This window comes from Dermacentor andersoni, chromosome 11, assembly GCF_023375885.2.
Source record: "Dermacentor andersoni chromosome 11, qqDerAnde1_hic_scaffold, whole genome shotgun sequence".
In the NCBI taxonomy this organism is placed as follows: Eukaryota; Metazoa; Arthropoda; class Arachnida; order Ixodida; family Ixodidae; genus Dermacentor; species Dermacentor andersoni.
Genome location: NC_092824.1, coordinates 9630416 through 9653585, shown reverse-complemented (window position 1 = coordinate 9653585; position 23170 = coordinate 9630416). Strand labels below are relative to the sequence as shown.

The following is a 23170-nucleotide window of genomic DNA, read 5'->3' as shown; positions in this document are numbered from 1 at the left end:
ATAAGCGGAGCCAGTCGTCAACATCAGGACTGCCGACTCCATTGAACACACCAGGATCCCAAGAGGGGGAAACAGCGACGTAGGTCGGGGCTGCAGGCGGAGAGGGTTGCGTAGATGAAGTTCCGCCAGCAGGAGCCGAATTTGCAGTGTCGCCGTTGTGACCGCTGCGAAGCTACATGACGGGTACGGTGAACGTCCACCTCCACCAAATTAATGTTACGTGTAGCTGTAGCCCAATGCTATATGCAATTTATTTAGAGGAAGCTAACGGAAAGCGAAAATGGCGACGCTAAATCAAGCGGGTCCACGTCGTTTTCCTCCTCTTCAGTGCAGCCACACCGTGGTGAGTGAGTGAGTGAGTGAGTGAGTGAGTGAGTGAGTGAGTGAGTGAGTGAGTGAGTGAGTGAGTGAGTGAGTGAGTGAGTGAGTGAGTGAGTGAGTGAGTGAGTGAGTGAGTGAGTGAGTGAGTGAGTGAGTGAGTGAGTGAATAAATTTATATTTGGTCCAGCAAAGCGCGATAAAACGCGCACCCGGCTAATCCCGCGACACGACGGGACTGACATGCTTCGTGGTGGCTGTTTCGTAGCATCATATATATATATATATATATATATATATATATATATAATTGACAAGTACGAAAGGCACCTATTAGAAGTCTCCAATTCTCAAGCATGTTTTTCTGACGGTATGTCACTTCATTATTGTCGATACAAAACAGACGTGACATGTTGAAACCAGGTAAAATAGAACATGGCCTTTACACAGTGAAAATTTTTCTCCAAATACAGTCAGTGTGAAGGCCTCCTGATGCGGTGTTGATGCTTCGAAACAACCTAGAATAATAAGTTAGGTGCTCCATGGGCAAGATTTGACAAAATTAGGAATCGAGAGGAGAGAAGCTACGAATTACGTAAATTTTAGCTATTCTAGATGTTTTTTTTTTTTTTTTTTTGTGTGTGTGTGTGTGTGTGTGTGTGTGTGTTTGTGTGTGTGTGTGCGTGTGAGTGCTACAGGCGTTTCAGTTCTTTTTGCTGGTTTTCTCAGAACCCACATTCTGACGTTTATTTCATGCACCAACAAGCATAATTATATTGACACAGATATTTTTTATCTCTATCCGGTGACCGTATTTCACTGGCTAACCAATTTTAAAATTTATCGCTCGGCGCAGGACGCTCCTGCACTTATCGGAAGCTTCGCGAATGTTATCGATGGTTCTGTCTGTTGTCGACGAACCTTGTATAATCCGACTGCATACGCGACACGAATTGCGCAGTAGTTTCTAGAAGGCGCGCGGGCACCAGCGATTATGCTGGAGCTATCGACGACTGATACATGAACGCCGGTGCGCTTGACTCGCAGATGAAATTTTCGACGGTCGCCGACTTTGCTCGCCGCTATCTTTGCGAATGAGTGTTGCTTTCGCTAGACACAACTTCATCTAATAAAGATTTAAATTTGTAACTTCCAGTTCTGACTCTACATCATTTTTCACCACCACTGCTACGTGACAATATTCTTAACACAGATTTTTCAGTGATACTTTGCACGCCTAATTCTTGAATAGTTGGCTGAGCAATGAGCTACCAAAAATGAAATCGTACAACAGCTTTTCAAACGATTTGGCATGGTCGTGCAAGTGTTTGCGAAGCTATCTTGTAGACAGATGAACGCGAGAGTGCTAGCGCTGATATCGATATTCTGTGCACTATGGTTACTTCAAATGTAAAAAGAAACCGTTGCTGCAGGCGTACATTCATTAATCGAATGTGTTTTCCATATCTAGAAGAGCACACCGATGACTAATTTATTGTTTCAAGCTTAGTTTACAGCAGGCTGGCTTAGGTCAGACTTGGACGGTTGAAAACAAGATAGTCCAGCAACAGTGCGCCGCAGCCAAGGAGCCCGCGTCAGAGCTTGTGTCCAGTGGTTGCGCGCCCTGCAAGCGACGCGTTCGCTTGTCTGTGCGTGCCGAAGCGTACCGACGCGTGCCAGTGGGTAAGACAACAAAAATCGCCGGAGCCTTCAACAGTGAAAGAGTTTTTGAATATTGAAGAAGTGGTGGTCGCTGACCAAGCCAATGTGAAAATAAAGAAAAACATTTGGGAACCCGTCCGCATTCATTGGAGATATGTACTAAGGCCGACAAAAGCCGTTTATTTTTATGACAAGATATTACATAGTGAGCGGGAGGAGCTGGCACGTAGGTTCCCACTTGTCCTGTTGACAGTATCGGTTGTCCTCTGAATTACCAAAGAGCCCAGCAAAAGCGATTCATCAGAACCTTTTTGCTTTGACTACTATGGTGGCGCTATTCCAATCGATGCGTTGACCACCGTTACAGACATCCTGAGCAAAGGTATTTGGTGTTTATTTTTTTTCTTGGGGACGTTTCTCTGGAGCTCTTTGACTCTTTATGTGAATCTGCCGTTATTACCGATGTGAGTGCTGCTCCAACGAACACGCGGTACCTTCCTTGGACACCACTTCTGGACAATCCTTGCTGTCAAGCTGGTTTTTCAAATTAGCTAGTTAGTGTCATCGTTTGCCAGATGACATGTGCCTGATTCAAAGATCTTAAGAACGACACGACTCAAAGCCTCGGTGACACCAGGAAGGTACAGAACACCAGCGGGCTTTGGGAATCACTTCCCTTGAGACGCCGTAGGGCGAAATACGCGGCTTGGCATCACCTAGTAACAACAATGATTTAACTGAACTAATGTTCACATAAGCACAGAACGCCTGCTAAACTACCAGATGACGCGCAATAGCGAAATTTGCACTGCTTAATGCCCCAACACGCTCGCTTTCTTTTGTGTGTGGGTGAGGAGATTCGCAGGTTGCAATGGGCACTGATGGGGCGCCGTGGTGGTGCGTATAAAAAGCGCACCTTTACAGTAAAATTGTAAGAACCCACGAAGACACGGACAAGACTCGATAGCACTAGTGTTTAATCTCGTCAGTGTGTTTATTGGGCTCTCTTAATTTCACTTCTTGTGATGAACAAACTAGCTTAACGACGACTGTTGTTAACACATTTTGATTTTAAGCATTAGTCGGTAGCTAAGCACGTGTTTGCGTGTTCTTGGCTTTATCTGCCCATGTCATAAGTGAAACTGTTTTCAATGGGCTAGCACCGTGCCCCTGGCGCTTCTGAAATATGCAGTTCTGTCATCGGAGACGAGAGCCGCTGTTGCAATAAAAAATACGTATTGCGTTTTGTGGAACACAAAAGCCTCTTCTCCATCAGCACTCCTGTTTAGGCCAGCACACGCACTGAAGATGAATCAACCTGTCAGCACCCTTCCACTCTGCTGGTCGCTAATCACATCGCCTTCCGGGGAGGGGGAACACCTCCGAGTGCTTACTCCAAGCTGCACCAAGCTGGGCTCAAACCCTCCCGCAATTGACTCGGATAATGGTCCCGACGCATGCTCGCTCATGAACACTCTGATTACTCGGCGGTTGAATGCCGCTCTCATCCACCGAGTGTGGTGCAAGCCCTACTCACCGCAGTATCGTTCGCTGCACCGCCGGCGACGCTTCGAGGGACCCCGCCGGCGAGCGAGCCAATTGCTTTCCGGGGTCGCTTCCCCCCGCGGCGGCAGCCGCTTCTTGTGCCTTAGCCGATATTGAACGCATGGCCGGCTACGTGAGCTACCACGCGTTCGCCTCGTTTCCATCGGAGGCTGTAGAAATAGAGGCGCTGCGGCCAACCACGAGAGGCGCTCGATGCACGGCAAATGGGATTAAGGATCGAGAGCCGGACGAGGGATGTCGGCACACAAATCTGTCGCCAATTCGAAAGTAGCCCGGCGTCTCTTATAGAAAGTTAGTCCGTGCCTGGTATCTGTTTCGTATTATTCGTTTGTTTAGTTGATCATTTGTTTATTTGATACTGCAAACCATGGCGAAGTGTGCAGAAACGCTCATTTGCTTGACGTACAACAGCTAATTGGAATTCATTACTACACAATTCATCCTTACTTAAATCTGTCGGTTCCATTGCTTTGTTATTATCCACGTGGAATTATTCGGTTTGAGGTGTATCCTTAGCTGGAATTGGTAACTTAATTGAATTTGTAGTTTGAAGCTTTCCTCCTTTATAGGTGTCAATTTATTGTAAGCGCATATGTGTTCCCGAAATCCTTTGCATGCACCTCCTGCTTGGAACGCCGCCTACAAATACTGGTTTAATGCTGATACTGTGATTATGCAGAGGAGCCCTAGTGATCTCTCCAACTATACAACCTCTCGAACGAATGCCTAACTTCCAGAAATATATATGGAAAAACGTTTTGCCTGAAACTCTTACCTCCGAAAAAAACTAAAATTTAGCCAATTCCAGCATAGAGCATATAGAATGTCGCCGTTTGAAACAATTATACATAAAGCGAGTGGCGAGACGTTGCACTTAAACTTTATTTATGCCTCATCTGTGCTGTGTTGCTGGTCATATACGACAATTCCAGTGAGGGTCTAAGTATAAATAGGCAAGCCTTTAAGCGTAATGCGCTGTAGGAAATGCTTAGCTTGTGTTTCAGGTACTCCAGCTTTCTTCTGACATTTGAAGAGACCTTACTTACATGCTTTGGCCATTTTAGTGGTGAGGTTATTGTAGCACCTAAACATTTATGCTCTTCTACTTGTTTAAGAACTTCCCATGAATGTCGCAGCTAAGCGTCAATTTGCTAGTTTTGTAAGCCCCTACTGTCACGAATTACGATCAACTGTTGCTAAATGTGTTAAATTTACATAATTTTTTACCAAGGTGCTGGAGACTCCATAGAAAGCAAGTCAAGGTCGGATGAGAATAACTGTGTGTATTATTTATTTTATTTACACATACTGCCATCTTGCATAGCAAGATATTGCAGGAGTGAGTGCATATATATGTCAATCAACTGAAGAATACATTTTAGTGACAAAAAGAAAACAAAAATATAAAGAACAATATCAAGAAGAGCTAGTTGATTAATGAACATAATTCGGCAATAGGTCGGCAAATTCATCACTCGATAAGTCGCGCAAGGACCCCTCAAGGCCATTCCAAATCGCAATTGTATGTGGAAAAAACGCAAAACCTGAAACGATCAATCGATGCAATCAAATGAACAACGTTAAGACGATGACTTCTTTTAATGGGCCGAGAAGAAGAGTTAGTGAAAAAAACAGGTGCATTGACATAAGTTTTCCCATGAGCAATGTTGTATAGCAGAACAACATGGTCACAAGTACGCCTATGGGCCAGACGCTTTAGTAGCAGCTTACTAGCGTGTGATGTCGGTGAGAAATGGCGGTCATAACGATTATATAAAAACCTTATGGTTTTTTTTTTCTGAATAGACTCAAGTCTTTGGAATGATGTCGCGACCAAACTACCGACGCGTATTCAAGTGAAACTGTTATGTTGTAGTATGTATGTTATAGAGCCCTATCATAATTACATACTAAATAAATATTCTTTTATCCTAGTGTACGTCATGCTACGTTTCTTCATTAAAGATATTGAGTCCCTCGCTCGAATTATATGAACAGGTTAATGTTGGGTGCAAGCATTACAAGAAGGAAAAAGTCTTTCGCGATTACTACCGAAACGCCTCACTCAATACGTCCCGTAAAACGCGATAGTGCCTTCACAAAGGTTGTCGTCTCAAGCGATACATTTTACTCAGAAGATAAATGGGCGTACTTTAGGACAGCCGAATGTTCAATTTACTGAAAGCTATATGTTCGTTGTCTATTCCTTGCAACCACTGCACAGTAATTGCAAAAACAAGTCGCGCCCATAAACACGCACGCCATGACTGAAATGGCTAGTAATGGAAAAACATACATTTTCCTTTATTTTTACCACAATGTCCCATGATTCACACTAACTGGAAAAGGCTGAATATTTCTTGGGAAGTAACCTGGAGCGCTATAACGTAAAACTATTCCAAACTTTTCTATTCCAATTCTGCTATCAGCCCTCCACGATTGGTCAAAAACTTTTCTCGACCACCCCCACTCCACCTGTCTGTCACGCGACGTCACGAAAACCGCGATAGCTCCCCATCTGATATGATGTGTACACACTAATTATGCATGATTTGACAGAAAAAAGGAAAATAGTTATTTCTGATTCGACCCCTTTTCGCCATTAGCCCTCGGCTATTGGTAAAAAGCTTTCGGGCTGCACCCACTTCAGCTGCCTGTCACGCGACGTCACAAAACCGCACAAACTCAGCGCGTCAGAGTGACGTATACGCGATAAAAATGCATTAATATGCCGAACAAAACTGAATTTTCTTCGGAATAGCCGCAGGCTGCCCCGTTCCGAAAGGAATAAAAGATGGCTGCCGCGGATCGCTGAGACGCTGGCTACTCGCACCTGCCGGAGAGCATGGGTGTATTTGCGTATAGTAAAGCTTCTTGCGTGGCCGTGTAACGTTTTCGAGCACTTTCGGCACGTTTACCACCTCATTCTGCCAACTTTTCTTTGCTGAGGGTCAGTTTTAGCGTCATCCTTAAGCTTCCGTTGCATGCCGCCGCGATTTTCGACCAGCCACCACAAGCTAAGTGACGGAAAGCCGACCAATCGCAGACGCCGGCACCACCCTCTTCATCCGGTTATCGATTTTGAGTGCACTGGCTCTGCCCCAGCGGATGCCTCTCCACTTGAGCGTTCTCCTCGCCTCTTGTCAGCCAATTAGATACGACAAGCCGCTCAGTGTAGGCAATGTTATTCGTTTTTCAAGCAAATAAAAGTGACCTCCTATGAACGAGGAGAGTGGTCTGTACAGACAACCCTGTGGGTGACCGCCCGGTGCTTGCGTTGGAGGTTACGCAAATTTGACGCCAGGAGATTGGAATAGAAACATATTGGAATAGTTTTACGTTATAGAGCCCCTGACCTTCTATAGGTAGCTGATTCCAATTCATGCCTAGAATTTTCTAATTTCATCACCACACCTAATTGTCTGGCGTCATCGACTGTGCTTCCTTACCTTAGCACGCATTTTGTTACTCAATAATCAGCCGCTTATCTGCCCTACGCATTACGTGGCCTGCTCAGCTCCATGTTTTTCTCTTATTATCACCTAGAATATCGGCTATCCCAGTTTGCTCTCTGACCGCTACCGCTCTCTTATTGTTCTTAACTAAACGCCTAACATTTTTTTGTTCCTTCGCTTTTTGCGCGGTCCTTAACTTGTTCTCGACCGTGTTTGTCGAACTTCAAGTTTCTGCCGCATATGTTAGCACCAGCCGAATGCTATAATTTTACTTGTCTTTTCAACGACAGTGGTAGGCTCCCAGTCCGGATTTGGTACTGCTTGCCATATGCACTCCAACCCATTTTCATTCTTTTGTAAAATTCCTTTTCTTGATCATGGTCCCCTGTGAGTAATTCACTTAGATAAACATACTTCTGTGCGGACTATAGAGTCTCACTGGCGATCCTCAATTTTTCGATTCTGAAATTTCTTTGTAGGTATCAAAATCATCTGTAAGTAATCGACCGACATAAAATATTTCCTGCAGAGATACTGGAGACTGAATGTCGAGACGTCATTTATTATCTGCTGATCATGTACCCTAGTAACATCTGAATACAAGAAACAGCCATCGCCAGGCAAGCAGGTTTTAACAAGAGTGTCAGCAATAACTTCAACAATATCATTAACATAAAACAAGAGCACCCCAAGAACCGAGCTTTGGGGGACAGTGAGGACTATACTGGAACACCAGATATTATTTTCATAGTAGTTGTCTTTTCATGGTTAAACGTTACGAATCGAGGTCTCATGTAAGTAAGTAAGTAAGTAAGTAAGTTTATTTTCCAGGTTCAACTGGAGGGTTTTCTGGCAAAAAGCTGATGAGCAGCTTGACTATGTCCAGAAAACCCCTACAAGCAGTAGCAAACGAGTGGTACAGAAATCAGACAAAAATACAATAGTTATAGTCAATAAAGAGAAAACATCCACCAGTTATACATACAGAGTGTAACAATCTATTGCAAAAAACATTAAACAATAAAATCGAAAATAGATACCCTCAAATGGTGATACAAATATTCAGAGTGAAATAGGAATAATCAAGCAAAACATAAAGAACATAAAATCACATTTCAACAAAATATTTCCGCAGCTCAGCTTTAGTATATCCTATTGTGTGTTTATATGTGTTTAGAACATGGGGCAGGTTGTAAGACAACATTTGTAATTTACAGTTTGTACGAAAACTTGGTATATTCCAAGTATTAATAGTTCTTTTGTGTATGTTAGCATGACGCATGCCCAAAGATGCTAGAGTCGAATAAAAATCGGCAATGGATGCCGTCGAAAAATACATTTTTTGTAACTTAAAGTGATACAAAGGTTGACCCGGACAATGTTATGTGTTTCAAAAGCATACTTGGAGGTAGCTGTATTATCAATATTGGCGAATATTTGAACAATTTTCTTTTGCAGTACCAGAATCTTATTTATGTTAGTTTTATGTTAGTCTAATCAGAGACCCATTCGAGTAGTTTGATGCCATGACGGAAAGCACCAAGCTTTGTTCCGGCGAAAAGGGGATCCTGGGGGTTGAGCCTATGCTGAGTGTTTGGACCTTTAAGGACCCTCAGTGGCGTCAACACAACCCTATGGCCTCTGTTTCACGTACACGGCGCCCCCAGATTGACCCACCCGGATGAAATAAGTGGTCGCCTCATAGTGTGCTTCTTAATCGTTTGCTTTCCTATCAACTTTTCTGTCCTGTCATCCCAGGCCGCTTGGGTTAACTTGGTGTGGTATATGGAACCTTGAGTTTGGCGCATTCGGTTATAGCAGCGCTGCACGGCTGGCGTTGTTGTTTACACGTCTTTATTCACACTTTTTCCCCTTAAAGGGCTACGGTGAATTGGCTTGGGAAGTGGCGGGAGTGAGAAGGTAAGGGACACGGTGGGGGACTTAATTATCTACATCATGGGGTCTGATACTTTCGATGGTACGAAAATGTCACGGTGATACGAAAATATCGAAATACGCTGCGAAAACACTACACGGGGAAAGGGGTAAGGAGGGTGCCAGTCTGTACCTGCCGGAGCAGAACCCGCTGCCGACGAGTAGCAGCCTGGGAGGGAAGGGGAGGAATGTCCATGGGATTGGACGTAGTGAAGAGATAGCTGCGCCGGTGGCGCTTGGCTTCGGCTATTGCTTCCATAGGATCGTACCACTGACTGTGTATTTCCGCGTCTTCAGGTACGTTGTTCAATAATTGTTCGGGTGGTTTCGACAGCGCGCATAGTAGCGTGGTGCGTGCTAGTCGATGGGCCTGTTCATTTCGTGGTATACCCGTGTGCCCCGGGATCCAATGTAAGTGAAAATCATGACCTTGGTCACGCAGACGACGCACGTGGAGGAGGAGTTATTGGACCACAGCAGTGGTTGTACGAGTGTCCTGGCAAGCTCTAAAGGCATTTTGAGAGCCCGTAAACACTCTGTAGTGGTGCTTAGCTTCTCTTGGAAATTTGTTGGCAGTGTGTTCAGCATCCTTTGTTGGCAGTGTGTTCAACACCCTTGGCAAAATCTAGGATGGCATAGAGTTCTGTCGTAGAGCTGTGAAGGACATATCTTGTGAGGTGGAGTTTACTGCCCCATTCAGTTGCTTCCATATTTGTCCACGCCGTAGGGAACATTGGCTCCTCCTCTGGTCCTCCGATAGAAGCATCCACATAGACTATATGGCACCTGCCAGAATTGTAGTGGCCCCCCTCACGTAGTTGGTGCGTATATTTCTTATGGCGTTTGGCGTGGGCCTGTCTTCTTGCCGATTGATCTTATCCCATGTTCTTCGGCAGTGGCTTGGGATCCGCAATTGGTACGTGCTCCCAAGGGGGAGATATCCGTGGAAGCGACGGAAGCTTAGAGATGTCATGCTGAATTTTAACCAATGTGGCCCTTCCTCGTTTGTGGACTTGAGGCGTGTCACATGCGTATGCTCGTGCATTGAAATGTGGTCAGCGATGCCACCTAAAGCACTGCAGCTCTTGAGTGCAGGGAGTGGCGTGTACTTTGGCAATCCTGTCAATACTCTCCTTGCCTCGTTGTTGCCGCGTTCCAGAGTACGTAGCTGTGTTCTAGTGATAGGGTGAAAAGGGGCACCATACAGGATGCGAGAATGCAGGAAAACCTGAACAAAGTGTCTTATTTCTTTTTCTTTAACGCCCTTTGTACGCTTGGAAATCCTGCGGAGGATTTAAGGAGACAAGAACGGCCCGGTGATCAGAAATTCCCTCAATGACATCACTTCTGTAACCCTTTGCAAGAATGTTAGAAATAAAGAAAACCAAATCGAGCACAGCACCGCATCGTGTAGGTTTATTCACAATCTGGACAAGGTCGAATAAAAGAGAAAAGGCAACTAGTTCTCTATTTATGGCAGTCTCTTTCACAAGTGTTAAAGTACGCCAATGAAGGCCGGGGGCATTAAAATCCCCCATGCAAATGAGGTTACCCGTTTTTAGCTGTTGCTCGTTAATACAGCGACCAAGAGTTAGAAAGTGGTCTACGGAAGAACTTGGCGGACGGTAAACGACGCCTATCACGGCATGTGCTTCGTCTAGATAAAGTTTACACCAGACTGATTCTGCAGCATTTGGACCATCTTTCTCTGAATCTGATGCATTGCACACAAAAACAAGCACCTTTACGCCAGAGGCCGATCCACGGTTGCCGGCTGTAAAACATATTGGGAAATTAAAACTTTAAAAAACAATTGTATTTACAGACTCACTAAGCGTCGTAAAAGCCTTAATGTCGCTGCGTAAACCAAGAAACCGTGTACTTATCTTGCGTTATTTCGTTCTTTGCAGCAGCGTGTGATGAGAAGCTAACAAACAAAGACACCAAGGAGAACATAGGCGAATCACTTGTACTTAATAATTGAATTAAAGAAATGATTAATTAATGACAATGAAAGTGGGTGGAAAAACAACTTGCCGCAGGTGGGGAACGATCCAACGTATTCGCATTACGCGTGCGATGCTCTAACCAATTGAACTGCCACGGTGTTCCCATCCACTTTGTTGGGTATTTATGCTCTACCCCAAGGGTTAACCTCGTTAGCCAGCGCCTCCACTCGCAAACCTTGGCGGGGGATCGACGTGGGAGGACGCGGGATCGTTCCAAACCTGCGGCAAGTTCTTTTTTTCATCCACTTTCATTGTCATTATCATTTCTTTATTGCAAATATTAATTACAAGTAATTTCCCCTATGTTGTCCTTGGTTCCTCTGTTTGTTGGCTTTTCACGATATGATTAACATAAGGCGGGCGCCTCGGTTAACCCCCTTTTGTCTCAGCAGCATGTGATTATATTGCTACGAGGCGCTGCGAAAGCGATCGATGATGAGAGGACTGACGAAGGCGACAATCGCCAATAGTCGTGCACACGGGCTCCATCTTGTATGCCTGACCTCTGCCCATTGTATATATCTTGTAAATATTGTAACGTAGATTGAAGCCGGAGTCTTACAAAGTAGAAGCTTCTCTTTAATCGCAGGCCATAAGAGCGTGCAGCCTACACGCTTCATCGTCTTTCATGGCGCCGACCTTTGGACGCGCCGTCCCGCGGTGCGAGAGCCCCACATCACTGTGTCAATTGACCCCCATGGGAAAAGCAACCGTCTCGGTCGCTTCAGGAAGTTCTTTCAGAGACTACAAGAAATGGAGCTCCTCAAGTGCATCTCGGCGTTTCATGCGCACTACATGAACAACTTCAGCGCGAGGATGAAGACGGAGCGAACAGGGGTGAGAACTGCAGGGGACTACTTGGTAGGTCTCATCACTGAGGCGGCGTGTAGCCTTGTAGGGACCAAAATACCGGCGGAGCAACATTTCCGAGAGTCACGGCGACGGATGGGCGTCCAGACCTACACGCAGGCGCCGGTATTGTAATGGACGTCGCGTCGACACTGGTTGTATCGAAGGGTGTCGGTATGCTGCTGGCTCCGGATACGTTGCCCAGCAAGCTGTCGTGCTTCTTCAGCTCTTTGTACGAACTCTCCCACGTGTTCGCGGGTAGGGCCATTATCAGCCAAGGTATGATGGCATCAAGTGTTGACGTGAAGTGGTGCCCGTATACAAGTTCGAATGACGTAAACTGTGTAGTCTCCTGCGCCGCATTGTTATACGCGAAAGTTACATAGGGTAAAATCTCGTCCCACGTCTTGGGCTCTACGTCGACATACATGGAGAGCATACCAGCCAGCGTTCTGTTCAGACGTTCCGCTAATCCATTGGTTTGAGAGTGATATGCAGTGCTCTTGCGGTGAGAGCTATGCGTCAGCTGGAGAACGTTCGGCTGTAAAGGCTGTACCGCGATCGGTGATGCGAACAGACGGTGCACCATGTCGTAGGACGATGTGGCGTACAAAGAACTTGGCCACTTCATACGAATTTGCTTGCGGAATAGCTTCGGTTTCGGCGTACCGGGTTAAGTAGTCGGTAGCGATGACTATCCATCTGTTGCGTGAAGAGGTCACTGGGAATGACCCAAGTAGATCCATTCCTGTTTGTTGGAACGATGCTAGAGGAGGGTCCACAGGGTGGAGAAAGCCAGCCGGCTTAACTGGTGGTTTCTTGCGGCGCTGAGAATCGCTGCAGGTCTTCCCGTACCGTTGCATAGAAGAAAAAAGCCGGGGCCAGTAATACTTCTATCGTATCCTTGCTAATGTCCTAGCGAAGCTCAGGTGTCCCGCGCAGGGCTCACCATGGCAGGCTTCCAAAATGTCTTGGCGCAGCGCCGACGGCACGACAAGGAGGTACGTATTTGCACCGCTTCCATAGATTTTCCTGTAAAGGACGTTCTCGTGCCAATAGTACGATGATAAGCCGCGCACGAGCGAGCGGGGTAAAACACCTTCAACTCCTTGAAGGTGCTCGATCAGCGGCAGCGGCTCAGGGTCAGCGGACTGGTACTCAGCCATCCTTATGGCGTCGATAACGCCGACAAATGACAAGTCATGGTCAGTGTCCGATGACGTTGTAGGGAGCAGTGCGCGGGACAAACAGTCAGCGTCGCTGTGCTTCCTTCCAGATCGGTAGACAACTGTAATGTCGTACTCCTGTAAGCGCAGGCTCCAACGGGCTAGTCTGCCTGAAGGATCCTTGAGGTTGGCAAGCCAGCACAGGGCGTGGTTGATCGCTGACATCCTTAAAGGGTGTGTCGTAAAAGTAGGGTCGGAATATACTAATTGCCCACACAACCGCTAAGCATTCTTTTTCAGTGGTTGAGTAGCTTTTCTCAACATTGGTGAGACTGCGGCTTGCATAAGCAATGGTGCGTTTCGCACCAGCTTGCCACTGCACAAGAAATGCGCCAAGACCCGCATTACTGGCGTCAGTAGAATTTCAGTGTCAGCGTCTTCGTCGAAATGAGCAAGTATTAGGGCCTCTTGCAAGCGCTTGCGCAATTCCTTGAACGACTGCTGCTACTCGTCCGCCCAAATGAAAGGCACATTCTCGTGTGCAAGCCTTGTCAGAGGCTCAACAATTCTGGAGAATCAACTCGACGAAGCGCCTATAATATGGGCACAAACCAAGGAAGCGTTGGACAGCCTTCTTTGTCTGTGGGTGGTGAAAACTCGGCGACGACAGCTAACTTGTCGGGGTCTGGTCGGACGCCTGTAGGACCAACGACATGGCCAAGAAATTTCAGCTCTTGGAACCGGAAGTAGCATTTTTCAGGCTTGATGGTAAGGCCGGCCGTACGGAACGCAGCCAGGACACTCTCGAGTCGTGCGAGGTGTTCGTCAAACGTGCTCGAGGACACGACAAAGTCGTCCAAGTATACGAGGCAGGTTTACCATTTGAGTTCAGCAAGCACGGTGGCAGGTGCCAGGTGGCAGGTGTGGAACAAGCAAGCAAGGTGGCAGGTGCGGAACAGAGACCGAAGGGTAGAACTTTGAACTCATAAATCCTGTCAGGTGTCTCAAACGCTGTTTTTTCAGGATCCTTTTCATTAACTTTGATTTGCCAATACCCTAAGATCCAACGAAGAAAAAAACTTGGCATGTTGTAGACGATCCAACGCGTGGTCGATGCGTGGCAATGGCTAAACATCGCGCTTGGTGACACGGTTCAACTTTCTGTAATCTACACAGAACCATAGTGTGTTGTCTTTCTTTCTAACACCACAGGGGAGACCCACGGCTTGTGGACGGCTGGGCCACGTCGTATTGGAGCATCTCTTTCACCTGATGCTTGATCGCTTCCCTTTCCACTGGAGACACTCTGTAAGGATGCTGACGAACGGTACGAACTCGTCCGTAATAATGCGGTGCTTTGTGATGAACGTGCGCTGCACATTGGACGACGTTGAAAAACAGTCCGCAAATTCATTCACGAGACTCAGCAGACGGTCTTTCTGGTGGTCTGGCAGAGGAGCGTTAACGTGAACCCGTTCTATTAGGCTGGGTAATTCAGATTGCTGAGACGATGCGATTTCCAATGTAGCAATGTCAGTAACATCAATGATTTCGCGAAGGAATGCGATTGTCGTTCATCGCAGTACATGCCGATACTCGTTGCTAAAGTTTCTTAGCAATACCACTGAACATTGGTTTCGCACCTGAAGAAGCCCCCTGGCTGTGCAAATGTGGCACTCAAGAAGCAGGGGGATGTTTGCTTCAGCAATTCCTTCGGCATCGTCCTTCATGTCGCATCGGACAAGAGTAAGCAAGCTGCTCTTGGGTGGCAACGTGACGTGATTGTCAGCTACGCGAAGCGCGACGTCACCATTACTGTTCGCTATGGCTTGCGTAGTAGCGAAGCTGACTCTAGACTCTTGCAGGTCGATAATGGCACCGTCCGCCTGAAGGAAATCCATGCCGAGTATAAGGTCCTTTGAACATTCAGGAATATTGGCGAAGTCGCCGATGTACGTGAAGCCCCGAATGTTGACTCGTGCCGTGCACCGGCCCATTGGAGTTATGAGGTGCCGTCCTGCAGTACGAATCTGAGTTCCGGTGAAGTGCGTCGAAACATTGTTCACTATATGTGCGAAATTCTGGCTCAGAACAGATGTGTCCGCACCCGTGTCGATTAACACCGTGATTTGTGGTCATCTATGGTAACTGGTACGTCGCAAAATACTGACACCGAACGACACTGCTTTCTCTGCGTCTCAATTACGTCAAATTGCAGTCGTCGTAGTGGAGTATCTTCAACGTTCTCAACGTCAGCGACCTCACCTCCGCAGGTCGCTGGACTCAGTTTTCCCTGGAGGCAGGACTGGGTGAGCGACGCCTTGTTGCGCTCGGCGGGAAGAGTCGGCTGGAAGACCTGTTTCGGGCGGGTGACGGTGACCAAGGGTTACGGAGTCGTGGGGCAAACGAGGTCCTGGTGTCCGCAAGGTAGGCCTCAATCTCCAGGGGTTGTTCACCATTGCTCGAGCATGGCGCATTCAGTGAAAATTCATGGAGCCCAGCTCGGCGGTAAGGACACGCCCTGTAGAGGTGATCGGCTTCACCGCATTGCAAACACAAGGGCCTCCGGTCTGCAGTGCGCCATACGTCGCTCTTGCAGGGTGGTCGTGTTTCAGCCATGAATGGCATGCGGCAAGTCCTGAAGTGCAGTTCTCTGCTCAACGGCGCGCACACCATGAAAGTCCGGGACGTCGCTGACACCGTGAAAAATCAGGGACAACGAACTTCGCGCAGCTTCCGCATACGACATGCGGGGCTGTGGCTGCCGTACCTCGTGCTGTGGTGTCTCGCTTCGCTCTGGGACTTGGACTGGCTGCCTGAGTTCCTTCCTGACGACCTGAGCCAGAGCGAGTCGCTGAACCGATGCCGGAGCCACCTGAAACTTTTGGAGCTCTTCTCGAACAACAAGCCTAATGAGCTCACGCAAGGCGTCGATATTGTCCCAGGGTATAGCGAGAGAGTCAAGCGATAGGGTCGACAGGTAGCGGTTGTACTACCTTGTTCGCTGCTGCAGTGCATTTTCCATTGATATGGCTTCCGCGAGAGACTCTGCAACGGTATTTGGTGGGTTGCGTGTTAGGCCACCGAATAGCTCTTGCTTGACACCGCGCATCAAGTTCTTAAGCTTCTTTTCTTCCGGCATGGTCGGATCCACGCGTCGGAAAAGTCGGCACATATCTTCGACAAACATTGCCACGCTTTTGTTCGGCCTCTGTACTCTCGCCTGAATTGCAGATTCAGCTCACTCCTTGCGATCGAGGCTAGCGTATGTGCTGATTAGCTGCCGTCGCAATTCGTCCCATGTTAATAGGGCCGCCTCCCGGTTCTCAAACCATGACCGTGCATAGTCCTCGAGGGCAAAGTAGACGTTGCGTAGCTTGCGCTCTGCAGTCCAGCCGCTGAATTCTGCGACACGCTCAAAGTGATCGAGCCAGTTCTCAACATCCTCGAAGGCGTCCCCATGGAAGGACGTGGGGATTCACGGCTGGTTAAGGACGACTTTGGTCGGTATGGTTGAGGAAGAAGACGGAACCGATGTACTCATCCTTCTGACTCGATTGGGTAGAGACTCGTGCTCAAGTGGCAGTCTTTGAAGTCGACAGCTTGTCCGTACGTGAACAGGCGTCAACTCGACCGGACTTCATACTGGGCTTGTAGACGGTTTTCGATCTGGGAGTGGTCGCATGTCCCCAGCACCTCCAAAAGAAAAATGTAACATAGATTGAAGCCGGAGTCTTATGAAGTAGACGCTTCTCTTTAATGGCGGGCCAGAAGAAGAGCGTGCAGCCTGTATGCTTCATCGTCTTTCATTGCGCCGACATTTGCGCGCGCCGTCCCGCGGTGCGGGAGCCCCACATCACTGTGTCAATATATTGTCAAGCATCTTCTCTCCCCGTAACATTTTGGTGGAGAGCGCGGGTTTTTCAAATTTCAAGACTGATCTACGCAGCGGATGCTCCTTGGCAGCATCTACAATGCCAGCGCAGGGTGGGGACGAGAATGCTTCGAGCAGGTCATCAACCGTGTCTCAACCATCCGCCGCCACCCGGCCGCCACCCGCCCCGTCGTCTTCACCCAAACGCGTGACCCAGGTACCTTTTACGGCTCTGACAACACCGATGTCGAAGATTGGCTTCAACTGTACGAACGCGTGAGCGCTAGAAACAACTGTGACCCGACTCTGATGCTATCGAACATCGCATGTTACCTGGTGGTAACTACACAAGTGTAGTCTCTGAACCACGAACAGGATTTTACGAGCTGGGATGCATGTAAGCAAAAGGTTATCGATCTCTTCGGCAAGCCCATCGTACGCATGTCGAGCTCGGATTTGCACCGAGTCCTATGTGACGTATATCTACGACGTGCTCGCGCTTTGTCGCAAAGACGATTACACGATGCCGGAAATGGAAAAGGTTGTGCACATCCTCAAATGTATCGCGGATGACGCGTTTATACTTTCGGTTTTTAAAAACTAATCCACAGTGCAAGACGTCATCAATGAATGCCGACGCTATGAAGACGCAAAAAATCGCCGCGTTACTCCGAACTTCACTCGTCTTCCGAACACGGCTGCGACGTCTACCTGCGAGGGCCCCCGTTTCCCACCCGTTCATGTTGCATCCGACATTATTGTGCGCATCACCCACTGCAACATTAAAGCTGCCTCCCCAGTTCCTCTTCAGCTGCGTAACCCCGACGAGTCCCATGCAACCATTTCCCTTATCCAAACCGTTGGGCGTCAAGAATTAGCAAACGCAGGATTACAGACGCTCTGCCCATTCAACGGACCTGGCTACAGCCCGCTCGCCGAACCTGAGGTACACAGACGTCCAACCGTTCGTCCTCGTTATCAGAATTACTTAGAGTGGCGCACTTTCGCTGACAGGCCCATCTGCTTCTGCTGTGGATGCGTTGGACACATTTGCCGCCATTGTCGCAGTGCTTGGAACTCGCAGCCTTCGCCGAGCTATCGAAACATCCGACGTCCAGGTGGTAGTCCCCGAGTACCGGTACACAATGACGACGACAATGCTCCACCATCATCGCCAGCACGATCAAACCGCACCCCTTCGCCATCCCGACAGCTGCCCCGCTCACCTCTGAGTCATCGCTCTCCTTCTCCCTCATACTCCCGCCGCTCATCGGAAAACTGACGGGCGCAGCTCCGAGAGGTGAGCCTGCCACGATGATCAGAACCGCAAACCCTCTGCTCACAATACCTGGACATCACAACCTCATTAACGTAGACGTGGACGGTATACCTGTCATCGCACTCATTGACACCGGCGCCCACATATCGTTCATGAACTCAAACCGCCGTATTCGCCTGAAGAAAGTTCTGACCCCTGCTCCGATCGCTGCAGTGAGCGTAGCCGATGGCGTGACTCTGGCTGTTGCTGGGTTGCGTACCGCCCGTGTCACTCTCGCCGGACGCCACACTTCAGTTTTGTTTTACGTCTTGGATCAGTGCCCACATGTAATCTTAGGAATTGGCTTAGGACTTAGGACTAAGGACTTGACTTTCATTCAGGACCTTCGGCTCGTATTGACTGCTCTGCGGGGGTTTCCAGCTTGCCTTACCTCATGCCGTTGAGCCTTCTGATCCTGCGCCGAGTCCGCTGTGTTCCGCCGATTACGTTTGTCTACCACAACTAGCCGTGACGTACATCGACGTGTCTCCTGGTCCTCCTGTGCACGACGGTGATTACATAGTATCGCCAAACGCTACCGTCCTTTGTTCGCAGAATGGCATGTTCCTGCACTCGGTCATCAGTATAAAGGGCAGTGCCGCATGTTTCCCTACTGTGAATTTTGTACTGTGCCCTCAAGTGATACCCCAGGATATCTCTCTTGCAACCCTTGCTCCATCTTCCGACTATCATGTTTCCGTCTTAGCTAAGCCTGCTGCACCGCCTCCTGCTGCTATTGATTAGAACCCCGCGATGCTAGATAAGGTAACGAAGATGATCGCCACTGACCTACCGGCCGAACACTAAACGCGCTTCGAGGCCTGCTCATGTCATACAAGGACCTTTTTGATCTCAATGGCCGACCACTGGACCAAACAACATTTGTCAAGCATTGCATTCACACCGGCGACGCCAAACCCATACACCGACGTCCCTAGCGTGTCTGCTGTGCTGAGCGCCAAGTTATACAAAAGGAACTTGACAAAATGGTTGCCCGTGATATCGTCAAACCTTCTTCAGGCCCATGGCCACCTCCTGTCGTGCTCGTTAGAAAAAAGAGCAACAGCTGGCGCTTCTGTATCGACTACCGGAATCCAAACCACGTAACAAAAAAGACATGTACCCCTTACCGCAGATAGATGACGCCCTTGACTGTCTCAGTGGTTCCAAGTATTTTTCTGCGATAGACCTTCCTTCCGGGTATTGGCAGACTGCAGTTGACGACATGGATTGTGAAAAAACGGCGTTTATTACACCTGATGGGCTCTATCCTTCAGGGGACCGTCTTAAGGATTTGCGCCTTAGGACTAATCTGTATCCGACTAGGTCTCTTACTAACAAACAAAGCAGCGATCCGACGTCACGTCTATGACGTCGCCGTCATGAAAAGCCAGAAACATCATTCCATATTTCGCAGGAGTGTGAGTCGGTGCACCTCGCACGTACTGAACGACACAACTTCGTAGCGAAGCAGGTTGCCCGTCTAGTACAGGAAAATAGCCCGAGCGTTACGGTTCAAGAAGAACCTCGTTTAACGACTCGAGAGGGCACTAGGCTGAAGCCTGACATAGCCATTGAGACTGTGGACGAAGTATTGGTGCTCGATTTGGCGGTCGTATGGGACGCCAATGTGGGGGTGCTTAAAGACAAGACACGTGAGAAGGCAGCAAAGTATGTTCCATTACAGAGCTGCTTCGATCCGCGTAAGAAATTCACATCCCATAGTTTGGTTTTCGGAGCTAGAAGCATGACCTGTCGAGAAACTTTGAAGTTAAGCAAGACCTTGGGTCTCTCATGATTTCATCTGGCTTGGTTAAGTGCCTGCGTCCTTCGCGGCAGCTTAATTTGTCGCAATAGATTTAGAAAAAGAGTGTAGATGTTCCTTGGAGACTCGTCACGCGCTCGTTCATTTCTAGTTGTCGTTTGTCGTTTAATAATTTCTTTTTTTCTCTCTCTCCTTTTTCTTCCTTCTGTTTTGAATACCATTGTGTTGCTCCTTATGATGTAGTTAGTTTTGAGGTAGGCCACAGCTATATAAGATCAGTATAACAAAAACACGACAGCTTTCCCCAAGGTAGTTCACCTACAAATGATGTCTTGGGGAGGCCAGTGCTGGACAGCAAGGACCGACATGAGGTGGGGTTTCCCCTCCCGTGCTGGCCCTTCCGAAACGTATAGTACATTAAATCCAGCTGTGGCCACTAGCACCACAAGTATTGTGGTAGTGTATGTTAAATGCCACTTGGGCTCCGCAATAATCCCGTCACATTCGAACGAATGATGGACGCCCCCCTTCACGGCTAAAAGTGGTCAATCTGCTTGCGCTACCTCGATGTTGTCATTGTTATTTCGCCGACTTTTGACTCACACCTCGAGCGTCTCTCGATAGTTCTTTCAGTGTCGGACACCTCGTCGACTCTTCGGGTGTTCATCCCGATCCGGAGAAAGTTCGCGCATTCAAGGGTTTCCCTGTGCTCACCTTCGGAACGGACGTTCGAAGCTTTGTAGGCCTGTGCTCCTACTTCCGCAGCTCCGCGCGAAATTTTGCTGACATCGCACGCCCTCTAACGGAACTTCTTAAGAAAGACGCGACTTTTGTCTCGGGTCCCGACCAAGCTAGTGCATTCGCTGAGCTGACGACGCGAATCACGTCGCCACCGGTTCTCGGCCACTTTCACGTGTCCGGACCAACGGAGCTTCGCACCGGCGCAAGTGGCCACGGTATCAGCGCTGTTTTGGCACAACGACAGCATGGTTGCGGCCGTGTCATTGCGTACGCTAGCCGTCTTCTGTCACCAGCTGAACGCAATTACTCGATCACCTAACGTGAATGCCTCACCCTTGTTTGGGCAGTAGGTACATTTCACCCCTACCTCTACTGACGGCCCTTCACAGTTATCACTGACTATCACGCCCTATGCTGGCTTTCGTCTTTAAAAAATCCAGCTGGACGCTTCGGTCGGTGGGCTCTATGGCTCCAAGAGTACTCTTACACAATGGTGTATAAAACAGGTAGACTCCATGAGGACGCTGATTGCTTGTCACGTCCTCCAGTAGACCCACCAGACCAGCCTGAGACCGGCGAGTCAGCATGCGTCCTCGCGCTTACTGCGTTTCGTGACATGGCCGATGAGCAACGACGCGACCCTTACCTAATAGAAATCATTCTCAGCCTGGCGGACCTGCCAACTTCACCCTCTTCACGTATGTTTGTGGTGCAAGATGGCATATTGTACCGTTACTACATGCAACCACATGGCCCTGAACTGCTACTGGTCATTCCCAAGCATATGCGTGAGACTGTGCTCGCACATTTGCATAATGTGCCAACCGCTGGACATCTGGGAGTATCCAACACATATGACCGTGTTCGGCGTCGTTTCTTCTGGCCTGGTATTTACCGTTTCGTTTGCCGTTACTTCGCCTCCTGTAAATCTTGTCAGCACCGCAAAAATCCAGCAGCCCTACCAGCTGGCCCTCGTCAGCCCATTGATCTACCATCTGCGCAATTCTTTCGAGTTCGTCTTTATCTTCTTGGCCCTTTTCCTCTATCCCTGAGTGAGAATAAGCGGATAGCAGTTGCTACGGACTGCACCACCCGTTACGCGATCACACGGGTTCTCCCGACCAGTTGTGCAACCGACGTCGCTGACTTCCTTCTTGACGCAGTGATACTTCACCACGGCGCTCCCCGACAACTCCTTACCGACCGGGGCAGCTACGTTCTCTCACAGGTTGTCAGGACATCTTGCATACCTGCGCTACAAGCACACGTTTACAATGGCGTATCACCCTCAGACCAGCGGCCTCACAAAGTGGCTCAATAGAACTATCACAGAAATGCTCGCTATGTACGTCTCCACCGACCACCGTGACTGGGATGCCGCTATGCCGTTCGCCGCATTCTGCTAGAATACGTATCGACATAATTCTCCTCGTTTCTCTCCATATTTTCTCTTGAATGGACGAGACCCTATACTACCGTTTGACACGATCCTCCGAGCCGTTCTCGATACAACGTCACAATATGCCCGAGGTGACATATCTAGAGCAACCGAGGCACGTGAGATTGCACGCCTGCGTCTGACCGCTTCCCAAGAAAAGCAACGACGCATATATGACGCTCGTCACCGCAGTGCCCAATTTAACCCTGGTGACACCGTGCTTCTTTGGAAACCAGCACGGCGAGTTGGTCTTTGTGAGAAGCTGATTTCACCCTACTCAGGTCCATACTATGTCTTGCGTCAAGTGACAGGCGTGACCTACGGCTTACAACCTCTTAATACCTCCACACCGCGACGCTCCTCTGATATCAGTCACGTCGCTCGACTGAAGCGATATCACTCAAACCTACCAAGCGCCGGTACAGCGCCTTCGCCGCCGGGGGTTATGCCGCGAGGTGCTTCAGGAGCTAACGATGATGAGAGGACTGACGAAGGCGACGATCGCCGATAGTCGTGCGCACTGGCTCCATCTTGTATGCCTGTGTTCTGTCCGTTGTACATATCTTGTAGATATATTGTGAAGCGTCTTTTCTCGTCGTAGCAGTATGCTGGGTGCCCGGACATAGGGGCATAGAGGGTAATATGTTGGCAGACGAAATTGCCACGTACACTGCATCACAAGCTGTCAATCCTACCGCTGCAGTCCCTGCCTTAGATCTAAAAGCTTTTCCCCAAAAACAACCGAGAATTCACTGGCAGCGTTTGTGGGACGCTGAACCAAATAATAGGGGTCACGTAGTCAAGCCACAGTTGGGTTCCTGGCCATCCACCGGGAAAACGCGACAAATTGATGTCCTATTCTATCGTCTCAAAATAGGACACACATATGGCAAGCACAGCTTTTTGCTGACTGGTGATAAACCACCACCCTGCCGTACATGTGGTGAGCGGCTAGCCGTCCTCCACGTCCTCCTGTAGTGTCGGGAAGCCGAAACAGAGAGAAACATTTCCATTTAGCATATCGCTATCATGTCCTGCTCCATCCCATTATGTTTCTTGGTGAAGAGCCGCTTT

At 48.5% G+C, this 23170-nt stretch overlaps 1 pseudogene; it reads left to right on the top strand.

The window, feature by feature from the left end:
• The window catches only part of LOC140214177 (uncharacterized), a 158214-nt pseudogene extending 139318 nt beyond the window's left edge, over positions 1-18896 (top strand).
• Positions 18897-23170: the final 4274 nt, after the last annotated feature.